This window comes from Halichoerus grypus, chromosome 14, assembly GCF_964656455.1.
Source record: "Halichoerus grypus chromosome 14, mHalGry1.hap1.1, whole genome shotgun sequence".
Lineage (NCBI taxonomy): Eukaryota > Metazoa > Chordata > Mammalia > Carnivora > Phocidae > Halichoerus > Halichoerus grypus.
The window spans coordinates 85,690,419-85,710,976 of NC_135725.1; the positions used below are offsets into that span (position 1 = coordinate 85,690,419).

General features: G+C 49.4%; 1 protein-coding gene across 9 annotated transcripts in view; it reads left to right on the forward strand.

Annotated features, from left to right (window-relative positions):
- The window catches only part of RALGPS1 (Ral GEF with PH domain and SH3 binding motif 1), a 275,163-nt gene that overhangs the window by 26,653 nt on the left and 227,952 nt on the right, over positions 1 to 20,558 (forward strand). For 7 of the 9 annotated variants that reach the window (XM_078061794.1, XM_078061792.1, XM_078061793.1 and 4 more), the window contains exon 2: positions 240 to 318. The exons of the other annotated variants lie outside the window; for them this stretch is intronic. The gene's annotated coding sequence lies outside the window, so the exon portion shown is untranslated. The remainder of the gene's footprint in view (positions 1 to 239; positions 319 to 20,558) is intronic. 9 annotated transcript variants of the gene reach the window in all.

Consider the following 20,558-nt stretch of genomic DNA (forward strand, 5'->3'; position numbering starts at 1 on the left):
GAATAGTGACCAAAGAAATTTAAGTTGATTTTGATACATTTAGGACAGGCTTTGCTACCTGGTAGGCTAATGGTGATATCAAATATTGATCTATGGGAAAAGTATTTGACATTTCAAAGAACAGGTTGAAATCAGATCTTAGAGTGCTAAAGTTGGTCTGACCTTGCTGAGCTTTGAAAAACAAGTCTTACCATATTGGAACATCTATGTCAATGGAGTTATTCCTCCTACTTTTACAGCGGCTACTGTTTGGAAAGAGACGTGCTGGGATGGTATATCCTATTGGCCTGGGATTATGAAGCCCATCATGTATTCCTGGTAAGTTGGTTTATGGACCTTAGTGAAATGTGCTTTCTTGAGCATAGGGCCATGATGGACAGGCGCCGGAAGGGGCACGCCGGGACCGGTGATCTGGGGGCGGTGCAGCCAGAGATGGTGTCTGCGGTGCTGAGGAGCTGCAGGGCGGCTTTGGGGCATCAGGCATCCTCAGCCATGTGTGCAGAGGGTGTTTTAGGGATTCCTTTGCCAGATTAAACTCTGAGGTGTTCTCTGTTGGTCTTGTATCAAGGGCTTTCCCTTTCTTCCTCCACCTCCTACTTGTGCAAAACCTCTCGTTGCTGCCCTGTCGTGCTGTCGCCCATTTGCTTCTGGTGGTCAGAAGACAGACGTTCTGTGTCTGACTCCCCAGTAGCTGGGGTGACCTCCTTTCTCAGCCTCAGTCAGGTCCCCCTCCCCCCGCCAACAGACCCCTGTCCTCTCTTTCCAGTGCAGCTACCCACCACTTCCAGCTGTCCTTGCCTCAGACCCTCCCTTCATCAGAAAGGCCAGCTCTTGTGTGAGGTGCTTCGCCAAGGGAGGAAGGGTGAAGGCCAAATGAGATGTAGTCATTGTCCTCAAGAGACTTCACTCTATAGGTCAACCCCCTGCCGCCCTCTTCCCCTGCCCGCCCCCATTCTCGCTCCCTGAGAGTCTGTCCATCCTATCTGGCACCTCTTGTGAGAAGGTTTTTCTGCTGCTGCTCTCCTCCATGTCATTTCATTTCATTTCAATTTTTATTTATTTTATTTTTTATTTTATCTTATTAAAAGATATTATTTATTTATTTGTGAGAGAGAGAGAGCACGAGCCAGGGAAGAGGCAGAGGGAGGGAGAAGCAGACTCCCTGCTGAGCAGAGGGCCTGATGCAGGGCTCCATCCCAGGACCCTGAGATCATGACCTGAGCCGAAGGCAGATGCTCAACCAACTGAGCCACCCAGGTGCCCCTATTTTATTTATTTATTTTTAAAGACTTTATTTATTTGAGAGAGAGAAAAAGAGCAAGTGTACGCATGAGCAGGGGGAAGGGCAGAAGGAGAGGGAGAAGCAGACTCCCCACGGAGCAGGGAGCCTGATGCAGGGCTCCATCCCAGGACCCTGAGATCATGATCTGAGCTGAAGGCAGATGCTTAACCGACTGAGCCACCCAGGCACCCTGCTCTCCTTCCTTTTAAACCCTCGTGACACATGTTTTAATTTCCTCATGGCCCTGGCTACATTCTGCATTGCATCGTGCTTTTGTGATGTACCCCGCACCTCCCATCTTACCTCCTTGACTAGACTTTAAGGCAGAGGTTGTGTCTTGCTCATTATTGTATCTCATGCAGTTCCTTGCTCAGTACCTTACACACCGTAGATGCTCAATAAATGTTACTAGACTGAAACCGACTTGGGCTCTTTTATGGCTTTCAATATCCATCCGCTTTGTGGCCATGGTCCTAAGGTCTTGAGACAACATAAAAGAATAAAAGGGGGAGTGGCAGAGAGTGTTTGCCTAAAAGAATCCTAAGAGATTCTGTTCAGGTAGGAGCAGTCACAAAAAAGTTAAAAGCTGAAATATTACAATATTTTTCAGATTCTTCTAGTAGCCTTACCCTTCTGTCAACCCATTATTACAAAAGAGGCAGAAGGTGAAGTTTCTGATGCTTTCCTACCAGGGATTCAGTCTTCCTTGATGTTGCATGATAAATTACAACACAAGTAATTCATATAGTGCTTAGTAGAAGCACTTTCTCTGAAGCTTACCTACTGGTGGGATTGGTTCCCCTAAGGAGGATGCTGGAGACAACTGCTGGTTTAGAGGTGGGAGCACACGACAAAACAGACTCAGAGAAGTGATTTCCCTGAAGTCACACAGCAAGTTAGTGGCAGAGCTGAGATTGGACTCTAGGTCAGTCTTGTTCTAGAAATGGAGCTCCTCTCCCGGTCTGTGCTTTTTCTGATTAGAACTGGATTCCAGGATGAGGTGCCTGGCTGGCTCAGTCGGAAGAGCTTGCGACTCTTGATCTCAGAGTTGTGAGTTTGAGCCTCATACTGGGTGTAGAGATTACTTGAAAATAAATAAAAATAAATAAACTTAAAAAAATTAAAAGAAAAAAAGACTAAAAAAAAAAAACTGGATTTCAGGAGAGGGGCTGTGGCTGCCCACTTGCGGTTCATGGGGCATCTGGGCTTGCACCCAGCCTCTGCAGGGGGAGAGGACTCCTCTCTCCTGTCATCAGCTGGGTGGGGACCAAAGGGCAGAGGATTTCCTCCCTACTTCTCAGCAGGAAGATCCCTGTTCAGCAGCGTATTTCACTTGAGCTCTCTTGAACAAAGGCTCTCAGGTTGTCCAGGGCCTCAGGCTTGCTACTGCTGCAGGAGCTCAGGCGGTCTGCCATGAACAGGGGCTATAAGAACCTGTGTCCTTCAACAGGCAAAGACAAATGACAACACATTTTCAGGGACTTGGTTGTAGAAAGGAGGAAAGCCAAACTTCACACTTGGAGCAGTAGCTTCTTTGAGGCAGGAAGAATGGAGAGGACACTTAAGAACTTTAATTCACAAGGAAGGAACTCCCAAAGGGATGAGATGGAAGTGTACCAGAGGCTTTCTGGAACTAAAGAATGTGGCTTTTGAATTCAAGGATCAATAGAAGAGTTGAAATTAGTGGTTTGGAAGGCCAAAGAGAAGAAATGTCTCATAACCCAGAACAATTATACAAAGAAATGGAAATAATGAATTAACATGTGGGACACTTAGAGGCCTTACCCAGGAGACCTGGCATAGGGGTAATAGAATAGAAGTTCCAGGAGGAGAAAAAGGAACAGATGGAGGAGTAATAGAAAAACAGTAGAGGGAAATTTCAGTGAACTATAGAAAGACGTGATTCTTCAGATTCAGTGGATTCATCCAGTTCACACTAAAGCCAGCACTTACTCTTGTTTTCTAGTAAAATTCCTAAACTCCAAGAAGAAAGAGAAAAACCTTAAAATTTTGTAAGAAGAAAGAGCAGGTTTTCTAAGGAAAGAGAATTAGATTCTCACTGGGCTTCCCATGTGTAACCCTGCAGGCGGGAAGGCAGCGGACTGGTGTCTACAGGCTGTTCACGGGAGAGGGGCCGCGGTCCTCTATACCCAGCCCAGATGCCACTCGGGGGTTATTGCAAAAGAAAGGCGTTTCAGACACGTGATGGCACAAAACATACAGTATCTGTTCAGTGTAGCTGAGAAAATGCCCTGTCAAGCTCTCCAGCAGAAACACAGTGAAAGCAGGGCAGAGATGATGAGACGGGGCAAGAGTGCAGGAAGGAGTGTGCCTGTGAGGGCATATGCTTTAATCTCAGGGCTAGTGCTGCTTCAAGATGGTTTTTATTGTGTTGAGTTCTTAATAATCTTTAAGCTACAAGAGAACTGTATGGGAAAACATAATAGGCTGAAAATTAAAAATTCTAAACCATCTTTGCAGAATCTATGGCTTTGGAAGAAGGGCTGAGAGTGGGGAAATAAGTGGTCCACTTTTAGGACACTTAAATAGAGCAAATGAAACATAGAGGCATAGTTGTTTGCTTGTGTTCTGGAAGGAAAAATGTTCAGTTTTGACTTTTGGGGATCAGAAGGTGTATTAGGACGAGATTTGGTTGCATATAGTAGATAGCGCCTGCATAACAATGGCTTAAACAATAAGGGTGTATATGTTTTCATCTCATGAAAAAGTAGAGGTGGGCAGTCAAGGACTGGTATGGTGGAATCAAAGTCATTCCAGACCCAGGTTCCTTATATCTTGCTGCTCTTCCATCCGTAGCAGAGTGCCTTCTGATTCAAGGTGGCTGCTTGAGCTCCAGTCATCACATCTGCATTCCACAAGCCAGAAGGAGACAGATGGGAGAAAGGGTGTGCCCTTTCCCTTCCAGACACTTCTCAAAAGTCTCACACAGAACTAACATTTACACCTCATTGAGTAGAGCTTAGCCACACTGAGCTGCAAGGAAGCATAGGGTGTGCTTAGCTAAAAATAGTTCTCGTGCTAAAGAAGAAAGGGAGAAAAGAAAGAAGTTGAGCTCTCTGCCTCAAAAGATTATCACTAACAGAATGTGAATTAAAACAAGTTTTCTTTTCTAAAAAAAATTTTACTTGTTTGTCAGAGAGACAGAGAGAGAGAGAGAGCACAACCAGGGGGAGCAGCAGGCAGAGGGAGAAGCAGCCTCCCCGCCGAGCAAGGAGCCTGATGCGGGACTCGATCCCAGGACCCTGGGACCATGACCCGAGCCGAAGGCAGATACTTAACCGACTGAGCCACCCAGGTGTCCCTCTTTTTTACCTTTTTAATTGGCAAAAAGTTACAAAGATTGATAAAACCAGCCATAGCCAGTAAATGGGGAAGTGGGTCCTCTCCTACATTGCTGGTAGGTGTATGAATTGTTCTAACTTTTGGGGAACATAATCTGAAAATACCTAATAAATATTAAAAAGTCCCTAATCTGGAAATCCATCAGTATACTTCTAGGAGTCTGGCCTGCAGAAATAAAGCACCAGTGCAAAAAGCAATACAAAGCTGTTTTCTGCACTGCTGTTTGGAGTGGCAGAAAGGTGGGAGGAATGGGAGCACCTGTCAGCGATGGATTAGGCAGTGATTACAAAGGAGGCAGGTTTCACTCTTCTGACCTCGGAGAAGGCCACAACCTGTAGTAGGTTTCAAAGATAAATTGCATAATAACGTCTCCAGCAGGGGTTGCAAACTGGTGGCCCGTGGTGGCAGATAATTCCTTGTGCTGGGCAGTGCTAAGTGCTTTACACAGTGAACTTACTCTCTTCTCACAACGAAGTTGCAAGGTAGGTACTATTGGATCACCTATTTTCAGAGGAGGAAATTGAAGCACAGAGTGGCTAAATAACTTATGGTCACCCAGCCAACAGATGCTGGGCCCAGGATGTGACTAGGGCTCCAAAATCTGAACTTTTATCAGCTCAGCTACCCACTGTCTAATCTCCCTCTTGGTTGCTTTGTGTGGCCAGTTCAGTGCTTTACAAATGTTCCAAATGGAAAGCTCTAGGTAGTGTAGTGAGCCACTGGCCCCATGTGTCCTCGTTCTGTTATTCCTGCAGTTTCACCAGTGACATGATCTGCCTGGGCCCCGCAGCACTTGAGGTATGACCTTGGTTTCTGGTATGAGTACCACTTGGTTATGTGTATTTATGTTGCTTGGTGGAAAAGCTTGGAGGAATACACCTTGCTGCTTGCTGCGATTACCTTTGGTGGCTGGAATGGGGAGAGCGGTAGGGGGAAGGTGGGTTGATGGCTTTTATTTGTACAGCCTATTGGGTTTGGCTTATAGCAACAGGGATGTGTTGCTTTTGTAGTTCAAATAGGAAGTCCAATAAAGTATAATTTAAAAATAATTAAATATCAAGAAACAACCCAGGAAAGTAAGTGTACCTTTCTGTTATTTGTTTCTTTTGAGACTGTCTTTATAAATGTCACTGTTTAAGCAAGGAGACTTGAGTTTTCCTTTCTGTAAGATGAAGGTTCAGGCCATCAGTTGTAACATCTGACACCTTCTGACTTTTGAGCATCTCGTTCTGGAACCTAAACATAAATAGACAACAGCACAAAGGTTGCTCAGGAAAGGGTTTGTGAGCCATGTAAGCCATGGGCCGGCTCCTGACGCAGCTTGCATGACCCTCTTACTGGATGTCTTGGAGAGTGTTGGTCCAGGGAGGAAGATGAACACATGATTCAGGACAACCGTGACGAGTGCCATGGAGGAGAAGTCTGGGTGCTCTAAAAGCCTGTAGAAGAAAGACATAACAGAGGGGGTCACAGAAGGGTTCTTGGAGGAAGTAACATCTAAAATGAGACTGGAAAGGAGAGCAGGAAGGAGCCAGGAGAAGAGGAGGGAGGAGGATTCTTTCACGGCCCCTGTTTACACCTGGCTGTGAGAGACAGCAGGATAGGTGTGGCCACTGGTGAGCTCCAGAGACATTTTGGCACCTGTTCTTGTCTGCACATCTGTCCTTCAGTGGCTGGATGCCACTTCCAAGCGGCTGGCAGGGAGACTGCATGCTCCCTGCACAGAATGTGCTCCCCCACAGGCAGGGCCTATATTTCTCAATGGGTTTGGTACCTCTCAGTCCCCCCTTTCATTCCTCTGTGGGGACCACAGCCCTGACCACTTGAGTGGGTTGGAATGCAAGGAATCAGAAGGAAGCACACGGAAAGCAAGGACAGCAAGGAGAGGACGTGATGTTCAGATGGGGCTGTTGCTGGTTGGGTGTGTTGAAGGTGTCTGTACGGAGCCTGGGAGTGATCCTGGCTGGAGGGATTGTTAAGGCAAGTCTCACCTGCTTTTAGCTGAGGCCGCTCCCGGGAGGTCGCTTCCACCTGGGTCCTGCCTGAGCTGACCCTGAGCCGGAAGCCAGAGTGCTGCTGTTACCCGCACCCCCCCCCCCCGCCCCCGGCATCAGCCCCAAGTATTCACACCACTTCTCCTTCCTTCCCGCACCCTCCCCAGTACCCGCCGGAGGGCCTTCTCTCCTTGAAGTCCTTTTGTGCAGTCCTTGAGCCTTTTTGGGGGGCAGCAGAACCACGTGGTTGGGCGTGCTGTTGGGGTGGCTTAAGCTTCGCAGTCTTGCTCTGACCTTGCCCCTTTTCACAGTAGGTTGGGGGAGTAGTTCATCCATTTTTGTTGAGAACACAGCCGACTGCTGGGTACCGTGCTGGGAACTGAGGCTCAGATAACTGAGAACTTCCTGTGCGGGGCACTGTAACAACACTTACCACAGAGACGCCTCAGCTCAGAGGCTTAGTACCTGTGGAGCCCTGAGACGAGCGCCTGGCACCGCCAGCACTCCTCAGTGCCGCCTGGTGCTGCTAGTCCTCACAGCAGCCCCACAGCGTGGGCACAGGGGGAACTGAGGCTTGCAGAGGCACTTGCCCGCCGTCCCGTGGGTGGTAGGTGGTAGAGCTGCATTCAAACCCAGAACACCGGACTTGCAGGTGCCTCTCTGGGGACGAATGAGATAGCTGTGACTCACCTTACACAGCTTGTGGCTGAGCGGGCACATGCCCAGGGAAAGCAGCGATTCCCGATCAGGGTGACAGGTGCTGTGGTGGCCCAAGTGGAGGGCACACAGTGGAGGGGCCCTGCATAGACTGAGAACCAGAAGGATGGAGAAGGGACAAGTGCCCCAGGCAGAGTGTGATCAGTGTCACCTCTCCGTCACCTGGGGCTTATCCCTCAGTCTCCTCTGGGCTTTGATGAAGAGGCACTGGTTTAATGGTCTGCACGCATGCTCAGTTAGTGATTATTATTGAGGTCAGGTATGTAGCTGCTCATCCCAGCCAGACTCTTGGGACGTTGTTTCTTAGGCACTCCCCACTGGGGAAGACCCCTCCTCTTCCACGGACTGAGTAACCTGAAGTTGTCACTCTGAATTCCCCAACCTTCTTGGGGGCACATGTGCAGATGGCCTGGTTTTATGGATCTGTGCCACCCGACCTACTCTCCACGTCTGCCCCCCAATACATTTGGCTGTCCCATAGGACGGCTCCGTTGCAGTTACACATAAATGAATGAAACATTACAAAACTATGATAGAAAACCCAAGCTAAATAAATCCCGCCATGACCCTGTCATCCCAACAAATCGAACTGCATTTTCCTTCTAGTCCCTGTCCACAGGGCAGGTGGCGTTTTGTACAATTGTGCACCCTGCCTTTCCATCCTTGACATGGTTGGAAATGGCCACCAGGTGGTGCCAAAGCACCAGGCACCCGACTCCACCCTCCTAAGTGTGGGATACCTGGCTGTGAGCCATCCCGAAGTGCTTGTCTGTGGAAGTTCACTTTCAGTTTTCTCTCCACATGCTGTGTAGCTCACAGCATTATTTTATCACTTATTTTAAAAGAAATCAAACAATACTGACATGTACAAAAAGTAGAAAGTGAAAGTGCCGTACACTTTTTAAAAAAAGATATTTATATTTGTCAGAGAGAAAGAGAGAGAGTGCGCGCAGAAGCAGGGGGAGCAGGAGAGGGAGAAGCAGACTCCCCGCTGAGCAGGGAGCTGGATGCGGGGCTCGATCCCAGGACCCTGGGAAGGCAGACCTGAGCCGAAGGCAGCCGCTTAACTGACTGAGCCACGTCCTGAGAGTGCCGTACACTTTCAGAGGCAATGATATTAATAGTGGAGTGTGTGTCCGCATTAGTGCATAAGTGTTGGAAAACATGTCCAGATGTCACTTTCTCAGCACTTCTCAGACCTCCGCATTTAAAATCGTAACCCCTCTTCCCCCTCTGCCTCACCCCTAGCCCTGCTTTACTTTTTTCCTCTCTTACCACCAGCCAACACTCATATTTCACTGCATGCTTTATTTATTGTCTGCCGCCTCCGCTAGAACGTACTGGGGGACTTGCAGCTTTTTCTTTGCTGCTCTGTGCCCAGCCCCTAGAACAGTACCTGACACATACTAGACTTTCAGTGCATACTTGCCGAATGAATTAATAAGGGTGGCTGTGTCCTGAATTGGTGGACATCTTTCTCTGTCCGTAGATATTGATCCATCTCATCATTTTAAACCACTGCTTAGGGTCCCCCTGAATGGATGTGTCCCAGCTGCGTGTACTGAAACACACTGATAAGGTTTTCCAGTGTTTTCCTCCTGTCTTTGCAGGTGGTGGTGCAGTCAGTGACCTTGCTGGAACATGCTCTTGCCTTGCCTGTCTGATGATTTCCTTGCTTTGCTCAGACTCTGGGCAAAGTGCTTCACAAACAGCCTCTCGTGTTGTCCTCACACCCACGAGAAAGGTGCTGCTGAGAGCGTCTCTCTGCAGGAGACAAGCTGGGGCAGCACGCCTGCCGAGAGTTGAGCCGGACTCTTGGGGGAGTCCTTTCCTTACTAAGGATCTTCCTTCGTCCTCTCTCATGTGACGTTTCTAACACGCCCCATCCCCCTGGGGTTTTCATTGTCTTACATCTTTTTCATGATGTCTTTTCTTATACAGAGTTTTCATTTTTAATGTAGATTAAATCTGCCAGTGGTTTTCTTTGTTTTTCTGGCTTTTGTATCACCCTAGAGAGGACTTCTTCAGCCCAGAGTTATTTAAAAAGTAATGATTAGTGTTTCCTCTGGTATTTTTATGGGGATTTTGTGTTTGGTTAAATCTCTATCAAAACTTCATTCTTAGAGATGATACTGAGTAAGATTTTTTATTTTTATTTTTTTAAGTTTTTATTTAAATTCCGGTTAGTTAACATACAGTGTAATACTAGTTTCAGGTGTACAATTTAGTGATTCAACACATACAAAACCCGTTCCTCATCACAGGTGCCCTCCTTCATCCCCATCACCTAGTTCACCTCACCCACCTCCCCTCTGGTAACCGTCAGGGTGTTCTCTCTAGTTAAGAGTCTCTTTCTTGGTTTGCCTCTCTCTCTCTTTTTCTTAGGATTTGCTCATTTGTTTTTCTTAAGATACTGGGTAAGATTTTAAACGAATCCCCCCACCCTCAAGTGAATAGTAGATTGTTTCATCACCATTTCTTACGTGATCTGTCCTTCCCCACCATTTGCAATGCTGTCTTGACTAGATATTAAGTCTCACATGTACTTGACCCCGTGATCTGGACTGTGTTCCGTTCCTGCTAATCCGTTCATCTCTCCGTGGCTTCCTGGCAGGACAGGTCACTTCTCATCCTCCTGCTTTTTTTCAAAACTTCTTAGCTTTTACAAATTATTCTTCCAGATGAAAATTTAAATCAATTTTTTGAATTCCAAAATGAATCCCCTTAGGATTTAGAGTGACCGTGTATTTTATTTATAGATCATTTGGGGAGAATTGATGTCTTTACAATATTGTCTCTTTATTCAGAGGAGTGAAACATCTCTCCTTTGATTTGTCTTCTTTTTTGTTAGGAAAATATCGCAATTTGCTTCAAATGATTTCTGTACATTTCTTTTCAAGTTTATCTCTAGCTTACGTTTAGTTAGTAGGCTCTCAGGCCGCTGCATTTTTTTTTTTTAAAGATTTTATTTATTTATTTCACAGAGAGAGAGATAGCGAGAGCAGGAACACAAGCAGGGGGAGTGGGAGAGGGAGAAGCAGGCTTCCCAATGATCAGGGAGCCCAGTGCGGGGCTCGATCCCAGGACCCTGGGACCATGACCTGAGCCGAAGGCAGACGCCTAACAGCTGAGCCATCCAGGCGCCCACCGCTGCATTTTCTAGCCGGGTGTTATCTGGACAGAAGAGACCGTTGATTTTGTGGCCAGATGTCTAGCATTCATAGCTTCTCCTCAGTCCAGTTCCATTTGCCTCAAATCTTCTAGGAATTCTGAATTTCTGGTTTGGTGATGTCATCCTTCCCTGTATTTCAACACTGCAACAGATTTCTTATTCTTCTTGTTTTTTCGTCTCAACAAGATTTGGAGAGGGGAAGGCAGATGTGTGGACCCAGTTCACGGTCTTGGAACTTAGATCTGTTTATATGGTTTGATGGGAAAATGTCATTTCCTCTGTGCGGTTTGGTACCATCACCCCATGCCGCCCCCTGCAGTGTTCTCCGTGGAATGTGGAATGGCGCTTGAAGACCGCCTGGATCCAAGGATGTCCTTCTTCACCTGCCTGCTCCCACCTCAGGGGGTGCACCCTTTATTCCTGCTGGGCTTTGTCGTGCTGCTGCCTAGGTGGTTTTCCCTGTCCTTCTCCAGGAGGAGCTCGCCCACCCCGCCTTGCTCTCAGACAACTTCCTTCCCATTAAGGTGGGAAATGCCAGGCTGTGCGCGATGAGTCAGGACTCAGTGGTATTTGTCAGGAAGGCCTAAGAGTGTGGGTGTCCTGTTCTGCCAACCTGTTCTTCACCTTGATATTTCTAAAGTTCAACCTGATGACAAGGAAGAGCAGCAAAGAATTAAATTACCCTCATTATGAGCCAGCCGGTATCTGGCACAGGGCTTTCTGCTCGGAGCTGACTGAGGCAAGTGAGGAGCTCCCTGCCCAGTTGGGGCCCCCGGAGCTTGACCTTCCTGTGGCCAGCAGCAGCATACAGGAACAGGCCAGGCAGGCACACGTAGGGGTGCGTGTGCAAGTCCCACGGGTCTCATGGCAGCAGTGGGGGCAAGAGGGGCCTTGAACTGGTGTGTGCTGTTCGGGTACTTAGGGATTCCAAACAGACGTGGCTGTCAGTGACCTGGACTGGTACAGTCAGACCAGTAATTCCTCTGTCCTTGGCAGGGACTAGGAAGGAGAGAGGGACCCCCTGCTCCTCACAGTAAACTGTCTTCCAGCCCCATCCTCTGTCTACCACGGAAAACGTATGTTTGGCCCACAGCTAACGGGCGTAAAATGCCTGACCCTCAGCCCCCCAGAGCTGCACCTCTTGGGTAATGGTTGGCACAGGAAACCGTGAGCCCCGTGTGAGGCCTGCTTGTGGAGATTGTGTGTGTGTGTTGGGGGAGGGAAGGGGGGTTGGGAAGTAAGGGTATAGATTTGCTTTTTAAATTTAACTTTTTATTATGAAATAAATTTAGACTTACAGAAAAGTTGCACAATAGTACACAGCATTTACATGTACCCTTCATGCAGCTTATATGTGAATAGCTTACATAGGCTTAATCCAGTTATCAAATTAACTTAGGTAAGTTGATACAGATTACGATGCTGTGAACTGGACTGTCGACTTTATTCACATGCCACCGATTTCCCTCCCAGTGTTCTTTTTCTGTTCCTGTCTTAGTCCAGGATCCCTCCTTGTGTCTAGTTGTGGGGCCTCATTAGTGTCCTCTGCCTGGGACAGCTCCCTGTCCCAAAGGTCACAGCAGGTCTTCAGTGGAGGAAATTTATGGTCTGGTTCTTGTGCTTTTGCTTCACATTCCTATAGGGTAAAAGTGTCTCATCCTGAGAGACTTCACCGAGCCCCTGTGTGCTGGCATGGGTGCCCCCTCTGCCAACCGGGCTCTCCTGTCTCCCCAGGGCCACCCTCCTGTAGCGAAGGTCTGAGTAGCGGCCACCATCCTCCCCCATCCTCCAGGGGCAGGGGAAGCCGCTACCACAGTCCCACCTTACTATCCTCTCAGAGATGTGCTCTGTCAGGCGTCTCCCCTTTCTCTTGCATTTTTACTGTTTTGCCCTCCGCTACTTATTTTGAGCCTGAGAACATGCTCAGGAGTCATCTCACGTTCCCAGAAAACTCCAGTCTCCATCTCGCGCCCTTCCCTGTTCCGCCCTAGGAGACTCTGGGAGACTCAGGCACTTGTCCCTTTGCGAGGCCGGCTTTCCCTGCGTCCAAGCCCCAGGCTGTCCTCAGCTCTGTCCTGAAGGTTACTGCGCTCGCTGATGCCGCTGGCTGGCTTCTTTCCCCTCTTGCCGCTGCCTGGGACGTGGAGTGCCTTCGCTTACCGTTCAGGGCATTTCTCTAGCTTCCTTCCGGAGAAAGATCTGGGATGGAGCCTGTTTTTCTCCAGCTGGGTATGCTCTACCTACAGGAGAGTTCACCCTTCTTAGTGTGTGTCCTGCGAGTTTTTGGTTGATGTTTTAGAAGGATCCCTCTGGTCTACGGCCATCCCATCCTGAACGTGCCCGATCGCGTCTGATGTCGGAAGCTAAGCAGGGTCGGGCCTGGTTAGTACTTGGATGGGAGAAGGATCCCTCTGTTTGTGTCAAGAATCAACCATGAGGAGGCAGGGGTGCGACAGGGAGAGTAGGAGGAGGGCACTCAAGCAGAGGCTGGGTCGGCTGGACCTGGGGCGCTGGTGAGGCCGGGCGCGTTCCACAGGGAGGGTTGTCTCTGCTGATGGCTGCCCAGGTGGATACCGTCTGTCCAGTTCCATGCAACGCTGCCTGCCTTCCCCAGAGCGTGTGCTCCTGGGACCTTAATTAAGACTGATGAGGGCTGTGCAGAGTCGGGACGAGGGAGCGGGCACCGGGTCCCTGAACCGGATACCATGACCCCTGATATGTGGAAAGGGGAGTGTCACTCTCCAGCTTTCCAGGGTGCTCCCAGGGCTGTTGAGGGGGTCTGGCATGCTCCAGGTAGGCCACTCTCATTCTTGCTCTCCCCTTCACCCCCATTTCCCAATGCTCCCTTCAAGCCCTCACCCACAGGGATCGCTAGGCCTCGTTTCCCTCAAGTCGGCCTCCCCTGTTCTGGAGAAATCAGGCCTTGCCAGCCAGCTGGTGGCTGCACGTGGGGACCTCTCCCCTCCGCCTGTGTTCGGCAGCCTTGTTTCAGAAGGGAGGAGGAGCCTTTGGTTTCAGGAGTAATTGTATGTGCACGCATGAGGGATGGGGAAGCTCGAGTGGCCTTTTCATTAGAAGGTCTTAAAAAACTATCCAGCCAACCAAAGGATTGGTTTTCTTTTGAGAACCTTCCCTGGTTTTATGAGAAGTGCATACTCTTCACTCACGTTTCTCTTGGTGCCTCAACGTCAATGCCATGTCTTGTGGTCTTATGCTCAGAGAGCCCTGCCCATGCCTGCCCTGCCCTAGAGGGTGAGCGTGGTGGTGCGGGGCGCTAGCACAGGCGAAGCTGTCATTTACCAGCATCCCGGGGACCCCCGCCACCATCTGCGAGGTGGGAATCACGATTCTCCCTGTTTAACAGGCAAGGGAGGTGGAGCTTGGGTCAGGTCGAGTGGCTTGCCTAGGGTACAGAGTAAGTGATGGGTGAGAATTCAGATCCTGATTTGTCTGTTCTCCTGCCCCAGACATTGCTCTGTAGCTCTCTTGTTCTTAGCTTCTACCAGGCCTCCACCTGCAGCTGCGGACCGGCGGGGGGTGGAGGGTGTTGAACTCCAGGCTGCTGTATGGGCTCCCCAAATCCACGTGTGCTCTGAGCTCTGTCAGGCTGAAGAATGGGTGCTGTAAATACACCCTGATGCATTCCAAGTGGATACAGATATTGCTGTGATTATTAGACCACAGATTAATTTAAGTGTGTTGGTGATTTATAACAGTTTTTTGTTACCAAGAGTTTTTTCTTAGTCAACAGATACCAAAAAGAACTAAAAATTTTTTTAGTGTTGAAAAGAATAGTGTCTGAAATATATTTACATGTGTATCTGTGCATATCTCCATATGGGTGGATGTGTGCATAAATGCTGCCCTATGCCGTGTGAACTGTCTGACCTTGGGGACAGGGACGAGGGGTTGTGGGGAGAGGAGATTTTCCTTTTTTGTTTTATGCCTTTTTATTCAGTTTTTATAATTTCAGCATGCATCTGTATTACTTTAATGTAAGAAATTCAGGAAGTTCTCCTCCTTGAAAAAGTTAGGTGCCTCTGGACTGGACTAAGGTTTCTGAGAACGAGGATGGGCCTGGTCCACTTCTGCCTCCCTGGCTTCAGCATACCCTGCGTGGGCTGTTGGCGGGGGCACTCAGTCCGCGCCCATCACCTGAATTTGTGGATTGCTGCCTGTTTGCGGGCGCCTACCTTAGCTCCATAAATGTAGGTGCTTCCCTCCCCAAGAGGATGCCCTCCTCGTCCTTTTCTCTGGGTTTGCTCAGTTTCACAAACTGAGGTTTTGTCCTTTTTTTGTGAGCTCTGCAGACCTCCATCCCTAAAAAGCCAGCCCCCTTTCCCACGCTCTGTTCCTCTCTCCCCTCCACAGAGGCACAGCCATGGTGGCGCCTCCCCAGCCCATTCTCCCTCCCTTGGTGAGAAGGTGGGATGTTGAAGGTTGAACATCTGGTGGGTGGCTTGGAAGGGGTGGGGTGCGGGGCGGGGGCGGCGGTGAGCACTGCAGTGAGTGATGGCATTCAAGTCCGACATGTGCTTACGTGGCCGGGCCTCTCTTTGAAAGGCTCCAGACGCTGATGCTTGCCAGGAAAAGAGGTTTGGCCAGTTTGGAGAGGGTCAGGAGGAGGTAGAGACAGCAGCCCTGCCAGCCCACTCAAGCTGCTGGCCAGGGGTCCAGCACCAGAGTGATGGTTCCCTTGGGGGAAGCCTTTTCGTAATTGGAAATCTGCATGCTGTGTGTGCATGCGTGCGTGCGTGTACATACAGACACTTACCGCTCCTGAAGTGCAGTGGAGGGGTGGTTCTGCCCACAACCCTCTTTGTTTCCTTCTTATTCGTCTTGTCACGGCTTCTGTTCAAGACACGCGAAGGTGGAGCCAGCTTCCACCACGTCTGCGGAGAGCAGCCCACTCCACGCTGAGGGAGCAGCTCTGCAGCGGGGCTCGGGATCCGTTTCCATGCTTGTCTGAAACATTTGGAAGAGATCACTCTCTTGTAATTGAACATTCCTGGATGTATGTATTTTCTTTGCAACAACCTCCATACGCTTAGGAAAAAGTGGTTATTCTGCCTTCTCAACAGTGGTCCGCACCAGACTGTCTCATGTTATTTTTTTGGTTTCCTGAACCTGCGACACTGAAGGAGAATTCTGAAAGTTTGGAAGGAAACCAGCATGGCATATGGGATTTTCCTCCCCTCTCCGGGAGCCCACACACGAGAATAGAGTCTGTCATACAGAAACAAGAGATGAGGGATTGTTCTGTGGTCCTGATACAATTGCCACGTTCTTGCGAAGTTACATCATGAGAATTGCTTGCTCTTCGGCAGTGTTTTGGTTTCCAAGGAGGCATTAGCAGCGCGTGTGTGTGTGTGTGTGTGTGTGTGTGTGTTGAGAGAGCCGGAGGATGGAAAGATGGGGTTTTGGCGTGATTCAGATTAAAATGGCAAGCTCAGAAGCGGGGGCTCTTGCCTGCCTGCCAGACTGCCCTTGTCCAGCAGGGGCTGTAGTCAGTGCAGGCGTGTAAAAGTGCATCCCCGAGTTACAGTGCATTCATCTCTTTGCACCTCCATTTCCTCATCTGTAAAAAAAAATTTTTTTTTAATGCACGGAAATCCCCAGCCAGAGCCTGGAACAAAGTACCTCGTAAATTGTTGTGATGACAGTGGTGAGCAGACAATGGTAGGTAAGGTCCTTGAGGCCAAGGACTGGTCTGAATCCTCTGCACAGGGCAGGGCTTGGGAGGTGTCACCAAGTCTGCCAAACAGATGAGGGAGTGACCAGGAGACAGGACGCTGTGGCTGCAGTGTTGGGCCATCCGTCAAACCAAACTCTCTGGGGATCCCTGCCTGGCTTGTTGGGATGGACACGGGCTGGGGTCTGGTGAGCAGGGGAGCCTGCCCCGTTGTGCTCCTGGCGCACTGGTGCTTTCCCACCCCGGGCTTCCACGCTCGCTCAGCGTGCCCTCCTCGGCCCTTTCCTTGAGACACTCCCACTGGTCCTCTGAGAGCCGGCTCAAGGGCTCTTCTCAGTGATGTCTTCTTTGACCCCCAGCGTGAACTTGTGATCTGTTAGAGCATGTGTCCCTTGAGTATCTACTTACTGGGTGTTCCCCCCCACTATACTGTAGGACCCTGGAGGGCAGGGTTGTGTTATTTTTAACTCTAGATGCCCAGAACTGGCCCACCAGTGGGTTCACTGGGTGGGTGATGAGTGAATGAATGAACAGCTGGGCCACATGTGGCTGTTGCCCACTTGTGACAGCCCCAAGCTTAGAAGTCATCCTTGGTTCCCTTCGTTTCCTCTCCCCTCACATGCAGTCCATCACCAGGTCTTGTCTGTTTCCCTCCAGAACCCCTCCCAGATCCATCTCCCATTCCTGTGGCCAGCAGTCCATTGCCATTGTCCTCTCTTACTCCTGCTGCCTCCGAGGCTCCGACTTTGTCTCTCTTCATCCAGTTCTATGCCCAGCAGCCAAAGTGACCTCAAAAACAGTAAGAACAGATCCTGTCACTCCCCTACTCAACACCCTCTAGTACACCAGAGGGTTCCCACTGCACTCCAGATGAAACCCACACACCCACCATGCATGCAAGGCCCTTCGTGTTCTGGCCCCAGTGTGTCTGTCCACTGCCTTCTGCCCACTCGGGTCCATCTGCCTCTATCACAAGTCTGCTGAGTTCATGTGCATCTCAGGGTCTTCACACTTGCTGTGCCCTCTGCAAAGAACACACTGTGGTTTTTATGGGCTGACTCCTTCCTAAGCTTTCAGTTCAAATTTCACATCCTCAGAGCGTCCTACCTTGACAACCTGGCAAATACCATCCTCCACCCTATTTTAGTTTTTTGAGATATTTTTCAGTATCTGAAGTTATCTTCTTTGTATCCATGTGTGTATTTTCTGACTTCGTACTGGAATGTAAGTTCTCCGGGAGCAGGGCCTGCTCGCCTCATATCCCCAGTGCCTGGAACAGGGCTTCTGGACCAGGCATCACTGAATTTTGATGGGAAAAATATGATATCTTTATTTTCACCAACTTCTAACTGAAATTTATCACTTCTTTCAGTTACTAATATAGACAGTGAATCACAGTAATAATAATAGTACTTGGGACTTTGTCGCCAATAAAATCACAGGTATTCTCAAATCACATAACAATCATGGCCTCTTAGAATATCTGTGCCCATAACTACTTTCAAATTATGTTAGTTATTAAACCCGCCAACATCTTGTTATTTAATGCAATAATAAAGAAATATATATATATTCCTTACCTGAAGAAATATACATTATTATGTTATAAAGTATTTAAAAATAATTTAATAACTGTATTTTAATATAATTGGTTTCCTGGGTAATCCCATGTAATTGGTTTCCTGTGTAATTTTATTTTATGCATGTAAAAACATTTCTGTGAGGAGGGACCCAGAGGCTTCACTAGGCTGCCAAAAGGGTCCAAGGCACAAAGACGGTTAGGAACTCCTAGCTAGAATGATTCCCGCATGAAGTAGGAGTTTGATGAGTGAATGAACGATGCATATCTTTCCCCGTTCAGATGAGCCCCCTGTGTTTTCGGGGTCAGGTTTCTGGTGGCTTGGCATGAACTTGGTGTTTAGGAAGTAGCCCTAGTCAAGGTCTTTTGGAAGCCACTCTATCTGCCACTGAAAAAGAGGCATCTACCACAGAGCCCAGGGGTGGGAGCCAGGTCCACTGCTCTCCTTTTCTTTCAGACACAGACTCTGCCTTCAGCTTCTCCGTTCATCTGCTCCCTTCACACTCTGGCTGACTCTCCCCGCACCAGGCAGGATCTGGCCACCCCCTAGAAGTGAGGACACAGTGCCTCAGGCTGGTTGACCAGCAGAGACTGGTGTCTCAGGGTTCTGAGTTCCCAGGAGAATCAGGTGGCCACTCTGGTCTAGTCAGTCTGGGCTGGGAGACATGGCTGCTGTCATCAGGAGCCCTCCCGTGGGGTGCGGAAGCAGTTCTCAGGGGCCTGGGCCAGGCTGACTCCCTTGATGGGAGTCTGGTCCCTAATGAGGAGTTGGGGGCCTGGCTGGGCCTCAGGGACTGAAGGTGGATGGGTGGGGGTTTCTCTGGGCCCTGGAAAGGATACTCTGTTCTGCTTGGTCCTGTTGTTTCTTAGCATGTGAAATATCATTTACCTGAGAGTCACTGCCCGTAAGTTAGGCTATTTGTGTCCATGGTGAGACATGCAGGAGTCAGATCTCAAACAAGTGCTCTGTCTTTCTTTCCAGCCCAGGCTCCCCATAGGAAGCATAAGGAGTAACACACTGTGGCTGATGTGCTTTGTCTCTAGGTGGGCCAGAGGGGTGTGGGTGGGCAGATCAGGCCTCTTGGAGGAGGAGCCCTGCACTTAGACACCTGGACTCAGCCTGTGCCCCCGGGATGCCTGGGGCCCACAGCTGGGAACCCCTTTCCTGCCCGGGAGGCCTATGGTTTCACAGCATGATGCTGGGCTTTCTTGCAGTTAATTTTTTGTTCATTATTTTAGGAAAAAAGAACAGCTATAAATGAATAGAACTGTAGGATTAGATTAACACTTACAGTAACTAGTAACTTTGATTGAGTGCTTGGTCTGAGGCTGGCCTGGGTGGAATGTTCTACACGCATTTTCTTGCTGGGTCCTTGTGGGCTTTTGGAGGAAGCCCGGGCCCAGGCACTGGTGTCGACAGACCAGGATTTGAGCTCCCTAGCTCCACCGCTCAACTAGCAGCCAGTTACGTCACCTCTCAGAGTCTCAGTTTCCAGGAGTAGAAGAGTCTCCCCTGCATGGGACTGTGAAGATGAAATGAGCTAGAAATGTAGCACCTAGCCCAGCTCTGCGCAGCTGCTGTTCCCTGGGTGTGCTGCTGCTGCTGGTGTGTGGACAGGGGCACCTAAGCACACGCCCCAGTGATGCGGGAGAAACGGGCAGAGCTGCTGGCGTCCTTCAGACAGGATGCAGGGAGTGTGCCAATGACTAGTCATGGAAGAGAGTGTGAGAATAAAATGTGGCACCTGTGTTGAAAGGCTGTGTGACTTGAGAATTTATGGTGTCAGGCAATTGGGGAGAGCCAAGGCCTTTGGTTGGGGCCAGGCTGAGCAGATTGGGCTCCATGTTGGGGCTCCCCTTGGTGAAGACCCGCAGAGTGCCAGGCATACCCTGAAAGGAGTGAAGCCCACGTCAGCCTGGAATGGGAGCAAGTTGGATCCACGGGGAGCATCAGGCTGGCTGTCTCTCATGCCCTCCTGCCACGGTGACTTGGGTCAGGTCACTTCAGTCTGGCTTGAGCTGATCTGAACATGGTCCATCCAACAAGCTGGTGGCTTCTGGCATTGAGAGCCTAGCTGGGTTGGCCCCGACTCCCAGTCCACATGAGCTGGTTTGTCTGGTCTGAGACAGCTCCTCAGCTTGAGCCAGTCTCATGCTGCTGCTTTGAGCTCTTGAGCTGGCCTTACTTTCAGCCTCAGTTTCTGGACTCCCCACTTTGAAGTCTCCAAGTTTCTCATGGGGTGTCTGTTGGAGGGTCCCATCCATCTGACGCCTGGGAGGCCTTCCCTTTGCTCCAGAGGCTGGTTCCCCTCCTCGCAGTCCTGTCTCTTCTGCACTGGAAATTCCTCAAAGTTTTTTGCTTATTAATAACCCTTCTCTCTTGTCATGTGCTAATGTAGTTTGTTTTTGCTATTTTAATATTTCTTGGATTATTTCAAAGGGATGTGGAAGGGGGCAGTTTAAACATGGGCGTTCAGGTTACCACCACGAAACCAAGCTGGTGGCGGCTGCTTTCATTGTAGCGTAGTTCGCATACCGTAAAATTCACCCATCCCAAGTGTACGATTCTGTGACTTCAGGCAACTTTATGGAGCTGTGGGACTGTCACGATGATCCAGTTTTAGAACATTTCCATCACCTCAGAAAAATCCCTTGTGCCCATTTGCAGACAGTCCTGCCTCCCTGCCCAGCCGACCACTGATGGGCTCCTGTCTCTATGAATTTGCCTTTTTTGGACATTTCACGAAAATGGCACCCTA